Below are 17050 nucleotides of genomic sequence, written 5' to 3'. Positions count from 1 at the left end.
ATGATAAGCTTGAGCTGATATCACAGTTTATCTCTCAGCCCCTTCTCCCACACCCTTTACAACGAGACGGTGGGGGACCCCTTATATCATTGGACATGAATAACAGCCTCCTCACTGCTGAACATCAAACATTCAGTTCCTGTGTCCAGTCTCCACTCTCCGGGGCTCAATCACTTCACCCTCTGAATCAGACAGAAAGCCTACCCCTGAATCAAGGACTTATTCTGGCTGTTTGACATTTTCAGAAATATACAGCAGAATTTCCCAATGATCCACACCAGGTGGCAGTGTTGAGTAAACTGTCTTTATCTCTCTTTCCCTCTCTCTGGCTCACTGGGTTGAATTTGCAAAAGGCAGGTAAGAGGTGAAATTAGCCCCAGGTGCCTGTGTACTAGCTCCCTAGCTCTGTCCTGCCTCCAGACAGTTTTTGCAGGGGAGGGACCTGGGGTGCAGGGTTACCCACCTGCCGATGGCTGGAATCCAATCAGGTTCATTAAGAACATCATTGGGGCCAATCATCATGTTTGACACCTCCGCTGCCTCACAGCGCCAGAGACCCGGGTTTGATTACAACCTCGGGTGACTGTGTGGAGTTTGCACATTCTCTGTGTGTGGATTTCCTCCGGGTGCTCCGGTTTCCTCCCACAGTCCAAAGATGTGGGGCAGCACGGTAGCCTTGTGGATAGCACAATTGCTTCACAGCTCCAGGGTCCCAGGTTCGATTCCGGCTTGGGTCACTGTCTGTGCGGAGTCTGCACATCCTCCCCGTGTGTGCGTGGGTTTCCTCCGGGTGCTCCGGTTTCCTCCCACAGTCCAAAAATGTGCAGGTTAGGTGGATTGGCCATGATAAATTGCCCTTAGTGTCCAAAATTGCCCTTAGTGTTGGGTGGGGTTACTGGGTTATGGGGATAGGGTGGGGGTGTTGACCTTGGGCAAGGTGCTCGTTCCAAGAGCCGGTGCAGACTCGATGGGCCGAATGGCCTCCTTCTGCACTGTAAATTCTATGATAATCTATGTGTGGGTTAGGTTTATTGGCTATGCTAAATTGTCCCCAAGTGGGGTTATGGGGATAGGGTGGGGAGTGGGCCTGGATAGGGTGCTCTTTCAGAGGGTCGGTGCAGACGCAGTGGGCAGAATGGCCTCGTTCTGCAATGACAGGATTCTATGATTCTATAAAGGAGTCTGCCTTGAATTTCTTCTAGGCCTGTAGGTTCCGCAGGTGGACATGACCCATTTGGGTGCCTGGAGGTGGGCACTTGCATGAGGCTTGGGGGCTCCCACACACACTGCCTCTGGGAGCCTGAATGCTGAATCTAATTTTTAATGTTGGAGAGAGGAGATCGGAAACTGGGAGGGCCCTGGAAGACCTTAATTGGACAATGGACCCATCACCTGGTCACTAAATGGAGAGTGGAGCAGTTATTAATCGTTTCGCCTGTGGATGGCGTGCAGGCGCCGAACTCACGGTGTCAGGAGGCATATATTTTGGAAATGTGGGCCGCACGGTAGCACAGTGGTTAGCACAGTTGCTTCACAGCTCCAAGGTCCCAGGTTCGATTCCCCGCTGGGTCACTGTCTGTGTGGAGTTTGCACGTTCTCCCCGTGTGTGCGTGGGTTTCCTTCGGGTGCTCCGGTTTCCTCCCACAGTCCAAAGATGTGCAGGTTAGATGGATTGGCCATGATAAATTGCTCTTAGTGTCCAAAATGGTTAAGTGGGGTTACTGGGCTATGGGGACAGGGTGAAGCTGAGGGCTTTCCAGGGACTGGTGCAGACTTGATGGGCCAAGTGTCCTCCTTCTGCACTGTAAATTCTATGAAATATCAGACCAGGAGTGGCGTTTACGTGACAAGCGTCTGGGCACCTCCATTTCAGTTTCCAGTCAGAGCGAAGTGATTCTTCGTCTGTCATCTCAGTGTCCTCCAAAATCACCACCGAATCCTTGGCAACTGGCAGAGCCGGGGGCGTTGGTGCCAACAGGAGTGGCCGGGGCAGTGGTGAAAACAAGAAGTCTGAGTCAAAGGCTGGTACGGCGGGAGTATCGGTGACATGGCTTCGGAGATGGTGCATGAGGCGATTAGATTCACGGCCCTGTGCTCGTATTTGATAAGAAACCGGATCCGTTTTCACCAACGCGACACCCGGGCTCCATGAGCCCCTCTGCCGATGTTCCGGAGGTGGGCTGCGTCTCCCGGTGTGAACTCGCGCAGTGGCCTGCGGTGCCCTGTGTCCCCCTCGGTTCAATCCTGAGCCCGGCAGATCTTTCCGCCAGAATCCGTCGTCGGTACCTTGAAGACCTCCATCCACTTTGAATGGGTATCAATGAGGGCAAAGAAAGGGGCCGGAAAGTCTATATGGAGGTGAGACCACAGACAACCTGGCTATTCCCACGGGTGGAGTGGATGTCTGGTGTGCCTGACACGGGACACAGCGCTGAGCCACCCGCTCGATGTCCGCGTTAATGCCGGGCCACCAAATGTATCTTCGAACTGACATTTTCATTTTGGACGCTGAGAGGTGGCAAAAAGTCGGTGGAGTTGTGGACAGTGCGGAAGGATGTTACAAGTTCCAGAGGGACATAGATAAGCTGCAGCGCTGGGCTGAGAGGTGGCAAACGGGGTTGAATGCAGAAAAGTGGGAGGTGATTCATTTTGGAAGGAATAACAGGAAGACAGAGTACTGGGCTAATGGTAAGATTCTTGGCAGTGTGGATGAGCAGAGAGATCTCGGTGTCCATGTACATAGATCCCTGAAAGTTGCCACCCAGGTTGAGAGGGTCGTTAAGAATGCGTACGGTGTGTTAGCTTTTATTGGTAGAGGGATTGAGTTTCGGAGCCATGAGGTCATGTTGCAGCTGTACAAAACTCTGGTGCGGCCGCATTTGGAGTATTGCGTGCAATTCTGGTCGCCGCATTATAGGAAGGATGTGGAAGCATTGGAAAGGGTGCAGAGGAGATTTACCAGAATGTTGCCTGGTATGGAGGGAAGATCTTATGAGGAAAGGCTGAGGGACTTGAGGCTGTTTTTGTTAGAGAGAAGAAGGTTAAGAGGTGACTTAATTGAGGCATACAAGATGATCAGAGGATTGGATAGGGTGGACAGTGAGAGCCTTTTTCCTCGGATGGTGATGTCTAGCATGAGGGGACATAGCTTTAAATTGAGGGGGTATAGATATAGGACAGATATCAGAGGTAGGTTCTTTACTCAGAGAGTAGTAAGGGTGTGGAATGCCCTGCCTGCAACAGTAGTGGACCCGCCAACACTAAGGGTATTCAAATGGTCATTGGATAGACATATGGACGATAAGGGAATAGTGTAGATGGGCTTTAGAGTGGTTTCACAGGTCGGCTCAACATCGAGAGCCGAAGGGCCTGTACTGCGCTGTAATGTTCTATGTTCTATGTTAGGGTGACCACAATGCATGTATGCATATTTCCCCCACAACATCCAATCAGCAGCTCCGCTTTACTGCCCTCTGCTGGATGCTTGCCTTCACTTGAACCCTTTGGTCTCTTCCTCAGGTACACCTTCAAGTTAGGGTGACCACAATGCATGTATGCAAATTTCCCCTGCAACAGCCAATCAGCAACTCTGCTCTACTGAACTCTGCTGGATGCTTGCCTTCATTGGACGGGGCATCGGGTATAAAAACTGGCAAGTCAAGCTGCATTTGTATGGAACCTTGGTAAGGCTACACTTGAGAATATTGCGCACAATTCTGGTCGCCACACTACCAGAAGGATGTGGAGGCTTTGGAGATGGTGCAGAGGAGCTTTACCAGGATGTTGCCTGGTCTGGAGGGTGTTAGCTATGCGGAGAGGCTGAATAGACTTGGACTGTTTTCATTAGAAAGACGGAGGTTGAGGGGTGATCTGATAGAGGTCTACAGGATTATGAGGGGCATGAATAGAGTGGATGGGCAGGCACTCTTTCCCAGGGTGGTGGGGTCAGTCACCAGGGGGCATAGGTTTAAGGTCCGTGGGGCAAAGTTTAGAGGAGATGTGCATGGCTGTTTTTTTGCACAGAGGGTGGTGAGTGCCTGGAACGCGTTGCCAGGGGAGGTTGTGGAAGCAGATACATTAACGGGGCTGAAGAGGCATCTTGACAAACACATGGATAGGATGGATAAAGAGGGATACGGCACTAGGAAGTGCTGAGGGTTCTGGCCAAGGTTGGTATCATGACTGGCGCAGGCTTGGAGGGCTGAAGGGCCTGTTCCTGTGCTGTATTGTTCTTTGTTCTTGAACCGCTGCTATCTATGTGGTGTAGTACAATATGTGGAGGAACCAACTAGAGAGCAGGCCATCTTAGACTGGGTACTGTGCAATGAGAAGGGAATCATTGCCAATCTGGCTGTGCGAGACCCCTTGGGGAAGAGCGACCATAATACGATAGAATTTTTTATCAAAATGGACAGAGAAGTAGTTGATTCGGAGACTAGGGCGCTGAATCTTAATAAAGGGAACTATGAGGATATGAGACGTGAGTTGGCCTTGATAGATTGGGGAGAGTTACCTAAAGGGATGACAGTGGATAGACAATGACAAACATTCAAGGAACGCATGGAGGAACTACAGCAACTGTTCATTCCTGTCTGGCACAAAAGCAAAGGGGGTAAGAGGGCCAACCCATGGCTTACAAAGGAAATTAGAAATAGTATCCGATCCAAGGAAGAAGCATACAGATTGGCCAAGAAAAATAATAGGTCTGAGGATAGGGCACAGTTTAGAATTTAGGAAATAAGGACGAAGGGATTGATTAAGAAGGGGAAAGTACAGTACGAAAAGAAGCTTGCAGGGAACATACAGACTGAGACTAAGAGTTTCTACAGATATGTGAAGAGAAAGAGATTGGTAAAGAGAAATGTAGGCCCCGTACAGACAGAAACAGGGGAATGCATAATAAGGGACAAAGAAATAGCTGAGCAATTGAATACATACTTTGGTTCTGTCTTCACAAATGAGGACACAAATCAGATACCAGAAAAGTTGGAGAATGAAAGGTTTAGTGAGAGGGAAGAACTGAGGGAGATCAACATTAGTAGAGAAATGGTGCTGGGAAAACTGATGGGATTGAAGGCGGATAAATCCCCAGGGCCTGAGAATCTGCATCCCAGAGAGCTTAAGGAGGTGGCTCTGGAAATAGTGGATGCATTGGTGGTCATCTTCCGGAATTCTATAGACTCTGGAACTGCCTCTGCAGATTGGAGGGTAGCTCACATCGCTCTGATATTCAAAAAGGGAGGTAGAGAGAAAGCAGGGAATTATAGACCAGTAAGCCTAACATCGGTAGTGGGGAAAATGCTTGCATCCATTATCAAGTACTTTATAGTGGAACATTTAGAAAGCAGTGGCAGGATCAGTCAGAGTCAGCATGGATTTATGAAGGGAAAATCATGCTTGACAAATCTGTTGGAATTCTTTGAAAATGTAACCAGTACAGTCGACAAGGGGGAGCCAGTCGATGTGGTATATTTGGACTTTCAGAAGGAGTTTGACAAAATCCCACATAAGAGATTATTGTGCAAAATTAAAGCGAGTGGGATTGGGGGAAATGTATTGAGGTGGATAGAAAACTAGTTGGCAGAAAGGAAACAAAGAGTAGGGATTAATGGGTCCTTTTCAAATTGGGAGGCAGTAACCATTGGGGTGTCACAGGGATTGGTGCTGGGACCCCAGCTATTCACAATATATATTAATGATTTGAATGAGGGAACAAAATGTAACGTCTCAAAGTTTGCAGATGATCTCAAATGAGGTGGGAGGGTGAATTGTGATGAGGATGCAGAGATCTTACAGCATGATCGGGACAGGTTGGGCGGGTGGGCAAACCAATGGCAGATGCAGTATAATTTGGATATAATGTGAGGTTATTCATTTTGGAAGCAAAAACAGGAAGGCAGATTACTACCTGAATGGTTGTAAATTGGGAGAGGGGAGTGTGCAGCGGGACCTGGGTGTCCTTGTGCACCAGTTGCTGAAGGTAAGCATGCAGGTGCAGCAGGCGGTAAAGAAGGCTAATGGTATGTTGGCCTTCATTGCGAGAGGTTTCGAGTATAGAAGCAGGGATGTGTTGCTGCAATTGTACAGGGCCTTGGTGAGGCCACACTTGGAGTATTGTGTGCAGTTTTGGTCTCCTTCTCTGAGGAAGGATGTTCTTGCTCTCGAGGGAGTGCAGCGAAGGTTTACCAGACTGATTCCTGGGATGGCGGGACTGTCATATGAGGAGAGATTGACCAGGTTGGGATTGTTCTCGCTGGAGTTCAGAAGAATGAGGGGGAATCTCATAGAAACTTATAAAATTCTAACAGGACTGGACAGGGTAGATGCAGGGAAGATGTTACCAATGATGGGTGTGTCCAGAACCAGGGGTCGCAGCCTGAGGATTCAGGGTAAATCATTTCGGACAGAGATAAGGAGACATTTCTTCTCACAGAGCGGTGAGCCTGTGGAATTCATTATCACAGGAAGTAGTTGATGCTAAAACTTTGAATATATTCAAGAGGCGGCTGGATATAGCACTTGGGGAGAATGGGATCAAAGGCTACGGGGAGAAAGCAGGATTAGGCTATTGAGTTAGATGATCAGCCATGATGGTGATGAATGGCGGAGCAGGCTCGAAGGGCCAAAAGGCCTCCTCCTGCTCCTATCTTATATGTATCTATGTATCGGGGAAAGGGGGTCTGTCTTTAAATCCCCATCGGGGAAAGGGGGCCTGTGCCTTTAAAGCCCCATCGGGGAAAGGGGGCCTGTGTCTTTAAATCCCCATCGGGGAAAGGGGGCCTGTGTCTTTAAATCCCCATCGGAGAAAGGGGGCCTGTGTCTTTAAGTCCTCGGTCTCAGGCTGGGTGCTGGTGACGTCAGCATGGACACGCCCCAGGTTGGCGCATGCGCACTGGTTCTGCCCAGCGGGCTTTCCGGAGCGCGAGCGGGTGAGTCGGGACAAGTTGGTTCCCGGGTCAGACTGGTTACCAGGGTGACGGGTCACTGGGTAACGGCGTCGCCAGGGGGGAGGGGAGGGGAGGGGAGGGTAGTTGGCGCACGCGCAGTTTGATGCGGGTGAAGGCGGGAACCCTGGGTGCCGTTCCCGGGTATCGGGGCTGGAGCCGGGGACACCCGCCAGGCCCCGGGCCCAGCCCGTCCTCCCCGACCCGACCCCCCCTCAACCCCGACCTCCCCTCAACCCCCCCAACCCCGACCTCCCCTCAACCCCGACCCCCCCTCAACCCCCCCAACCCCGACCCCCCCAACCCCCCCTCAACCCCCTCAACCCCGACCTCCCCTCAACCCCGACCCCCCCTCAACCCCCCCAACCCCGACCTCCCCTCAACCCCGACCCCCCCTCAACCCCCCCAACCCCGACCTCCCCTCAACCCCGACCTCCCCTCAACCCCGACCTCCCCTCAACCCCCCCAACCCCGACCTCCCCTCAACCCCCCCAACCCCGACCTCCCCTCAACCCCCCCAACCCCGACCTCCCCTCAACCCCCCCAACCCCGACCTCCCCTCAACCCCGACCTCCCCTCAACCCCGACCTCCCCTCAACCCCGACCTCCCCTCAACCCCGACCTCCCCTCAACCCCGACCTCCCCTCAACCCCGACCTCCCCTCAACCCCGACCTCCCCTCAACCCCGACCTCCCCTCAACCCCGACCTCCCCTCAACCCCGACCTCCCCTCAACCCCGACCCCCCCCAACCCCGACCTCCCCTCAACCCCGACCCGACCCGACCCCCCCTCAACCCCGACCCCCCCTCAACCCCGACCCCCCCTCAACCCCGACCCCCCTCAACCCCGACCCCCCTCAACCCCGACCCCCCTCAACCCCGACCCCCCTCAACCCCGACCCCCCTCAACCCCGACCCCCCTCCCTCCCCTCAATCCCGACCCCCCCCAACCCCCCCTCAATCCCGACCCCCCCAACCCCGACCCCCCCCCCAACCCCGACCCCCCCCTCAACCCCGACCCCCCCCAACCCCGACCCCCCCCCAACCCCGACCCCCCCCAACCCCTCAACCCCAACCCCCCTCCCTCCCCTCAACCCCGACCCCCCCAACCCCCCCTCAATCCCGACCCCCCCCAACCCCCCCTCAACCCCTCCCTCCCTCCCCTCAACCCCCCCAACCTCCCCTCAATCCCGACCCCCCCTCAATCCCGACCCCCCCTCAATCCCGACCCCCCCTCAACCCCGACCCCCCCTCAACCCCGACCCCCCCCCCAACCCCGACCCCCCCCCCAACCCCCCCTCAACCCCGACCCCCCTCAACCCCCCCAACCTCCCCTCAACCCCTCCCCTCAACCCCTCCCCCCCTCCCCTCAACCCCTCCCCCCCTCCCCGACCCCCCCCCCCTCCCCTCAACCCCGACCCCCCTCCCCGACCCCCCTCCCTCCCCTCAACCCCCCCAACCTCCCCTCAATCCCGACCCCCCCCCAACCCCGACCCCCTCAATCCCGACCCCCTCAATCCCGACCCCCCCCTCAATCCCGACCCCCCCCTCAATCCCGACCCCCCCCTCAATCCCGACCCCCCCCGACCCACACCACCTCAATCCCGACCCTCCCCGACCCACACCACCTCAATCCCGACCCTCCCCGACCCACACCACCTCAATCCCGACCCTCCCCGACCCACACCACCTCAATCCCGACCCTCCCCGACCCACACCACCTCAATCCCGACCCTCCCCGACCCACACCACCTCAATCCCGACCCTCCCCGACCCACACCACCTCAATCCCGACCCTCCCCGACCCACACCACCTCAATCCCGACCCTCCCCGACCCACACCTCCTCAATCCCGACCCTCCCCGACCCACACCTCCTCAATCCCGACCCACCCCCCCTCCTCAATCCCGACCCAGACTCCCTCAATCCGGAATCCCGACCCCTTCCTCAATACCGATTCCCAATCCTGCCCCCATCCCCTGCTCTCGCTCTTTACTCCCTCCCCCAATGCCAATGCCTTCATTCCTGCCTGAAATGCTGATTTCTGGGTGCTGCAGAACACTGCAGCTGAGGCCGAACTGGTGTCTTAGACAAGTCCAAGACAGCCTGTGTGCTCCCTGCCTCTCTTAGCACAAAAAAGAATCCTGTATGCATTATTAACTGTTCTGTCTTGCCACCTTCAGTGAGTGATTAAAGTGGGTGGGTGATGCCCGGGAAACTTGATCACACCTGTGCCCCTCTCACCTTAAAGTTTTTATGAAATCTGTATTCACCTCCCTGCAGGGATTCTCGGGTTAGATTGTGGCAACATTTGGAAGCAGTTGGCAGCTGTTCCAAATCCTGATCTTAAATCTGGGACTGGACGACAATATTTTGGAGTGGGTCACTGGTTCAGTTAATGCACAGCTGGAATTCAGGTAGGGTGAAAGAACAATTTGGAGTACGCTCTTTGCTTTGACTTTTAAATTCTATTGTGGTGGTGATGAAGGTCTGTTCATCGATTAATAATCTAGAGAATTATCATTCAAATCTCAGTATGACAGTTTGCAAATTTGAAATCTGTTAAAGTGAAAAAGTTGATCTCTGAGCAGTGATCATGAAGCTTCCATATTGTAAAAAAAAAACAACCCAATTGCTTCATTGATGATCTTTCAGACAGGAAACCTGTCCTTCCTAAATCCAGCCCCTATGTTACTGCAGTTCCATGTTAACTACTCTCAGTTGCCCTGTTACTTTCTTGAGGGCAAAGGGCGATAAATGCCAGCTTTGTGAATGATGCCTACACCTGATAATTAACATGAAGAATACTGCTGACAAAAAACTTTAATTTCTATAGGTCACAGAAGGTTGCAAAGTTCTTCCCTTCTTTTGTAAGGGCCACGAAGAATCCAGCACGAGTTTTAAGTATACAAAATAATAACGTTTATTTACTATAACAATATATACATAACAGTAGCAGTAACTTCCCTTGCTACCTTCTCCTTCCTGCTGGTTCCTGAACTGGCCAGCTTATTTATACTAGGAGTTTCTCCGCCCCCCTCATTGGGGAAGTTCATACTCCCATAGGATTGTGGGATAGTCATTAGTCCCCAGCCAATCGTAAGTAGGCAGGTTATAACATCCCTCCCCCCCCCAAAGTCCAAGGAATCCACCGAAGACCCTGGCGAAGGAAGGCGTCGAACTCGTTTGGCCGCAGGCCAGACGCCATTTGCACGCGGCGCTGGATCAGGCGGCGTGTAACGAGACGGAGACCGGCGCTTCCGTGATGAACGGCGCGGTTGTACATCCACGGCCTGTGGACCCGAGGATTCCCCCTCTGATTCATCCTGTGATCCCATCTTCGTCGCCAGTTTTGTAAGGGCCACGAAGAATCCAGCACGGGTTTTAAGGATACAAAATAATAACGTTTATTTACTATAACAATATATACATAACAGTAGCAGTAACTTCCCTTGCTACCTTCTCCTTCTTGAACTGGCCAGCTTATTTATACTAGGAGTTTCTCCGCCCCCTCATTGGGGAAGTTCATACTCCCATAGGATTGTGGGATAGTCATTAGTCCCCAGCCAATCTTAAGTAGGCAGGTTATAACACCCTCCAATAAGTTTCTGCTTGTGCAGTGCTGATGTGGAAAAAGACTGACTGCTTTAGAGAATGCCCAGTGGAGATGTTGGGTGAGCACAGAATTGGGCTGTGTTGTGTAGGTAATCTGGTGCATGATTCATCTGTCACGATCTGGGTATCGGGTGAAAAATATGCACTAGGACAGTAGGCGCTTGTGAAGCAATACTCAAACCAGCATCGGCAGCTCTATAAAGTGTGAGAAATTCATTGGAAGAAATGGAGGCTGAGAGGAAGATTACCGTTAAATAAATTAAGATAATCCCGATTTCGCAAGGGGCAGGCTGAAATTTTTGAGTCTCTAAACTAATTACTTTAATACAAGGACCAGCAAGTTTTTGAGAATTTTGGGTCTTAACCAAACGGCAGGATGGTAGAGAGACTTTGCATGACTGTCGGAAAGGGAGGGTATAAGTTTGGATCTGTGGTTCCCCAGGCTGAGAGTTTTTGATCTCTGTGGTTGTGAGCAGTTTTGTTCCCAGAGGGCAGTCACTCTGAGCTAGCTCCTGTTATCCAAGTCGCAGTTGTAGATCTGCATTGCAGAGTTTCTGACTGGCTGTTAAATAAGGTGTGTGTGTACTTTGGCACAGTGTGATGAAGCATCAATTTAAACTGCAGCAAGGCCACTGCCAAGGTGCAATAGAGGCAGTTAATGAAAGAGTTCACAAAAACACAGTGCAGGAAGGGGAGAGGTTTACAGAGGAATTTATAATAGATCACCATAAACATTTCATCACAATAAGATTGCACAATTAGCAGCTCGGGGAGATTAATGAAAGAACCATAAAGTGTGTGCCATATACATAATTATATGACGCATTCGATTTTTTCTTTGTTAATTATATTGTATTTTTTTTTGTTAAATTTAGAGTACCCAATTCTCTTTTTCCAATTAACGGGCAATTTAGCGCGGCCAATCTACCTATCCTGCACATCATTTTGGGTTTGTGGGGGCGAGACCCACATAGACATGGGGAGAATGTGCAAACTCCACACGGACAGTGACCCGGGGCCGGGATCGAACCCAGGTCCTCGGTGCCATGAGGCAGCATTGCTAACCACTGCACCACCATGCTACTCTTTAATTATATTGTAATGTAGGTAATTTGCAGCGTAATTCTGTTGTATGTGGTGTATGAGTGCAGAATGGTGGTGAGGTCATTCTGTTCTCAATGCCATCAAAAGGGGTATTTGTGGATATGTTATTGGAGTCAGTGGCCTGGACTAATAAATCCATAGCAAGTAAATTCAGGTCTCAACAACTGTTTCTGTTAGACGTTTTAGTTGCTGTGAAATGAAGAGCCTAAAGTTCTTGTGCCTTTTCACCAAACACCATTTATTTCACTTCTCCACAGCCTCTGCACAAAACTCTTAACAACACACCACCTGCCAGAGGCCACCTGAAGCCCCTTTACATATCAGTGTCAATTAATGGATACTTAACATAAATGAGACAACTAATTGTAATGTCTCTTAACCCATTACTTAACAGTCTCCCCTTCCTTGGAGAAAAAAAAAATAATTAGGTGAAAACAAAATTTCAAGAAACTCAAAAACACACACACACACACACACACACACATGTCCCCCCCGCCTTTTTTTTTTGTTTGGACGAGAAAGAAAAAAAACAGTCACAGAAACAATTCTTTATCTGACTATATATATGTTTCTGGAACATACCTCTGCATTCACCGGAGGAAGGAGCAGCGCTCCGAAAGCTAGTGACATCAAAACAAACCTGTTGGACTTTAACCTGGTGTTGTAAGACTTCTTACTCTACTAATAACAGTTGCATCCTTCCATTGACTAGACCCTTCAGGCAAGTATGTCACTTTTGTACCAACTTTTGGCAGTTGCCCTTTCGGAAAAATGGCCTGTTTTAATTCACCAGAAGTGTTGTGTTCCTCCACAGAAACCCTGTCATAGAATCATAGAAGTTTACAGCATGGAAACAGGCCCTTCGGCCCAACCAGTCCATGCCGCCCAGTTTTTACCATTAAGCTAGTCCCAGTTGCCCGCACTTGGCCCATAACCCTCTATACCCATCTTACCCATGTAACTATCTAAATGCTTTTTAAAAGACACAATTGTACCCGCCTCTACTACTACCTCTGGCAGCCCATTCCAGACACTCACTACCCTCTGAGTGAAGAAATTGCCCCTCTGGGCCCTTCTGAATCTCTCCCCTCAAACCTTAAACCTATGCCCTCTAGTTTTAGACTCCCCTACCTTTGGGAAAAGATGTTGACTATCTACCTTATCTATGCCCCTCATTATTTTATAGACCTCTATAAGATCACCCCTAAGCCTCCTACGCTCCAGGGAAAAAAGTCCCAGTCTATCCAGCCTCTCCTTATAACTCAAACCATCAAGTCCAGGCAACATCCTAGTAAATCTTTTCTGCACTCTTTCTAGTTTAATAATATCCTTTCTATAATAGGGTGACCAGAACTGCACACAGTATTCCAAGTGTGGCCGTACCAATGTCTTGTACAACTTCAACAAGACGTCCCAACTCCTGTATTCAATGTTCTGACCAATGAAACCAAGCATGCCAAATGCCTTCACCACCCTGTCCACCTGCGACTCCACCTTCAAGGAGCTATGAATCTGTACTCCTAGATCTCTTTGTTCTATAACTCTCCCCAACGCCATACCATTAACTGAGTAGGTCCTGGCCTGATTCGATCTGCCAAAATGCATCACCTCACATTTATCTAAATTAAACTCCATCTGCCATTCGTCGGCCCACTGGCCTAATTGATCAAGATCCCGTTGCAATCCTAGATAACCTCCTTCACTATCCACTGTGCCACCAATCTTGGTGTCATCTGCAAACTTACTAACCATGCCTCCTAAATTCTCATCCAAATCATTAATATAAATCACAAATAACAGTGGACCCAGCACCGATCCCTGAGGCACACCACTGGTCACAGGCCTCCAGTTTGAAAAACAACCCTCTACAACCACCCTGTCTTCTGTCGTCCAGCCAATTTTGAATCCAATTGGCAACCTCACCCTGGATCCCGTGAGCTTTAACCTTCAGCAACAACCTACCATGCGGTACCTTGTCAAAGGCTTTGCTAAAGTCCATGTAGACAACGTCTACTGCACTGCCCTCATCTACCTTCTTGGTCACCCCCTCAAAAAACTCAATCAAATTTGAGAGACATGATTTTCCACGCACAAAGCCATGCTGACTGCCCCGAATCAGTCCTTGCCTCTCTAAATGCTTGTAGATCCTGTCTCTCAGAATACCTTCTAGCAACTTACCTACTACAGACGTTAGGCTCACCGGTCTGTAGTTCCCAGGCTTTTCCCTGCTGCCCTTCTTAAACAAGGGCAGAACATTCGCTACTCTCCAATCTTCAGGCACCTCACCTGTGGCTGCCGATGATTCAAATATCTCTGTTAGGGGACCCGCAATTTCCTCCCTAGCCTCCCACAACATCCTGGGATACATTTCATCAGGTCCCGGGGATTTATCTACCTTGATGCGCTTTAAGACTTCCAGCACCTCCTCCTCTGTAATATGCACACTTCTCAAGACATCACTATTTATTTCCCTTAGTTTCCTAACATCCATGCCTTTCTCCACCGTGAATACCGATGAGAAATATTCATTCATGATCTCACCCAACTCTTGTGGCTCTGCACATAGATGTCCTTGTTGATCCTTAAGAGGCCCTACTCTGTCCCTAGTTACTCTTTTTCCCTTTATGTATCTGTAGGAGCTCTTTGGATTCTCCTTTGCATTATTTGCCAAAGCAATTTCATGTCCCCTTTTTGCCCTCCTGATTTCCCTCTTAACTCTATTTCGACAATCTCTATACTCTTCAAGGGATCCACTTGATCCCAGTTGTTTATGTACGTCATATGCCTCCTTTTTGACCAGAGTCTCTCTATCTCGAGTCATCCAGGGTTCCCTACTTCTACCAGCCTTGCCCTTCACTCTAAAGGGAATGTGCTTACCCTGAACCCTGGTTAACACATTTTTAAAAGCCTCCCATTTACCAGCCGTCCCTTTGCCTGCCAACAGTCTCCCCCAATCTACCTCTGAAAGTTCCTGTCTGATACCATCAAAATTGGCCTTGCCCCAATTAAGAATTTTAACTCTTGGGCCAGACCTATCATTCTCCATAGCTATCTTAAAACTAATGGAGTTATGGTCACTTGTCCCAAAGTGATCTCTCACTAGCACTTCTGTCACTTGCCCTTCCTTATTTCCCAAGACGAGGTCAAGTTTTGCCCCCTCTCTAGTCGGTCCATCCACATACTGAATGAGAAATTCCTCCTGAATACACACAACAAATTTCCCTCCATCCAAGCCCCTAATGCTATGGCTGTCCCAGTCAATGTTGGGAAAGTTAAAGTCCCCTACTATTACCACCCTATTATTCTTGCAGCTATCTGTAATCTCCTTACATATTTGCTCAATTTCCCGCTGACTATTTGGGGGCCTGTAGTACAGTCCTATCAAGGTGATCTCTCCCTTCTTATTTTTCAGTTCCACCCATATAGACTCAACTGTCTATATCAGTTAATTGGTCCTCATAGTTCTGTAACACATACATGCGTACCAGATGACTCTGGATCCTCGTCATGTCTGTCTGCTCTGTCTAAATTTGAAAATTTGTAATCTGTACCCATTATCCTTGATGAATGGACCTTAACAGTTTGATTACCATGTTGCAAAATAATTGTTTTGCCATCTATGCCTATGATCTTCCCTGGGCCTTTCCATTCATTAGAATTGTCTCTCTTATAGTATACCATGCCTCCTTGCTGAAAGACAGCATCTGATGGCTGTACGTTATGTCTCAAAACTCTGCGAATTCTTTTAGAGACTTCTGCTTCCAAAAAAGCTTTTCTACTGCTATGTAATGCATTTAAATGTTCAGCAAAACCAGAGCTAATTGTAGTCCCCTCCCAAGCTGGAGGCTGGTCATCCAAAATGGACGTAATTTTAGGATTTCTACCAAACACTAATTGATAAGGACTATAGCCCCCAACCATCTGCAATGAATTCTTTGCATGTACTGCCCATGCTAAAGCTGAATTTAGCCTGCAATTTGGTTGATCTGCCAAAATTTTCCGAAGTATGTCATCGATGACAGCATGATTTCTTTCACAGACACCATTACTAAATGGGCTTTCTGCAGTCGTATTCATAACTCTGAGATTCATGTTTTCACACATATCCCTAAACTCATCATTAGCAAATTCTCCCCCATTGTCCGTAAGGAATTTTGCCGGTTTACCCATTCCTGTCCCTATCCATTTTTCCACGATTTGATCCAGAACTACTCTCTTTTCTTTACTTCGTACAATCGTTGATTGACTAAATCTGGTTGATAAATCTACAAAATGCAAAATAAATATATTATTTGCTTTATCCCAGATCTTAAGGTCCATGGCCACAATGTCGTTAAAATCCCTGGCCAAAGATAGGGTTACTATCGGTTGTGCTGGTGTCCTTCTGTACTTCCTACAAACTTCACAGCGGTCACTAACCTGTTCTATCAGTTTAGTATAGTCGTCATCCCTTACCCCTGCATCCTTTAATACATTTTTCAGCCTCCGAGGAGACGGATGTGCAAATTTCCTATGCAGTTTTAATACCACAAGCTTTTTATCAGCTAAAGTCCCATTTTTAACTGCCATTAACACATCCTTAACCACTCTACTTGAAAAATTACTTGTCAGTAATGGAATACAATAGTGTCCTGACTGTGTAAATTGTAAGTCCACAGTCTTTCCAAAAACTGTTGCCTTATCCTGTTCCATATCCAGTTTCATGTGTGCTTTCTTCATCGATGGTCTGCTCAGAAGCAAAGGTATCTCACTTGATACAACATCCGTGCTAATGAAATGATTCACTCCGGCAATATTGCAAGGGATCACCACTCTTTTCAGCGACTTCAAAGTATTATCATCCCCAAACCTGAAACTTGTGGAACTTTCAAATTCCTTAACCTTGTTACGATTTTCAGCATTCAAAGAGTCCAAGTAACATGTTAACCAGCCAATTCCACACACAGTAGATGTGCAGCCACTGTCCAATACAGCACAGTTGACGGATTCTGCAACCAACACCCTCATTACCGGCGTAAAACTGCTTGTCAACAGGACAATGCCTTCTTTCTGGTCACTATCTTTTTCCTCTTCTGGCTCTTCCGTGTCATGTGTCGCTTCAAACACTATCATAACGAGTTGGACAGTTGAAAGCATAATGGTATTGAGAAAACATAATGGTACAGCGAAAACAGCGCGAGAGGAGAGAGAGCCGGGACAGCGAAAACAGCGCGGGAGGAGAGAGCCGGGAGATTTAAAAAGCGCGGGAGGAGAGCCGGGACAGTGAAAACAGCGCGGGAGGAGAGAGTCGGGAGATTTAAAAAGCGCGGGAGGAGAGAGCCGGGACAGCGAAAACAGCGCGAGAGGAGAGAGAGCCGGGACAGCAAAAACAGCGCAGGAGGAGAGAGC

The 17050-nt window shown here is 49.3% G+C and overlaps 1 protein-coding gene across 2 annotated transcripts in view; it reads left to right on the top strand.

Annotated features, from left to right (window-relative positions):
- Positions 1 to 6802: 6802 nt before the first annotated feature.
- The window catches only part of nt5c2a (5'-nucleotidase, cytosolic IIa), a 149981-nt gene continuing 139733 nt past the window's right edge, over positions 6803 to 17050 (top strand). The window contains exons 1-2 of one of the 2 annotated variants that reach the window (XM_072479762.1): positions 6851 to 6929; positions 9227 to 9360. The gene's annotated coding sequence lies outside the window, so the exon portion shown is untranslated. Of the gene's footprint in view, positions 6930 to 9226; positions 9361 to 17050 lie in introns of both variants that reach the window. The other variant, XM_072479763.1, reaches the window with a different exon arrangement.

This window comes from Scyliorhinus torazame, chromosome 16 (genome assembly GCF_047496885.1).
Source record: "Scyliorhinus torazame isolate Kashiwa2021f chromosome 16, sScyTor2.1, whole genome shotgun sequence".
Lineage (NCBI taxonomy): Eukaryota > Metazoa > Chordata > Chondrichthyes > Carcharhiniformes > Scyliorhinidae > Scyliorhinus > Scyliorhinus torazame.
This window is presented reverse-complemented; position numbering and strand designations above follow the sequence as displayed.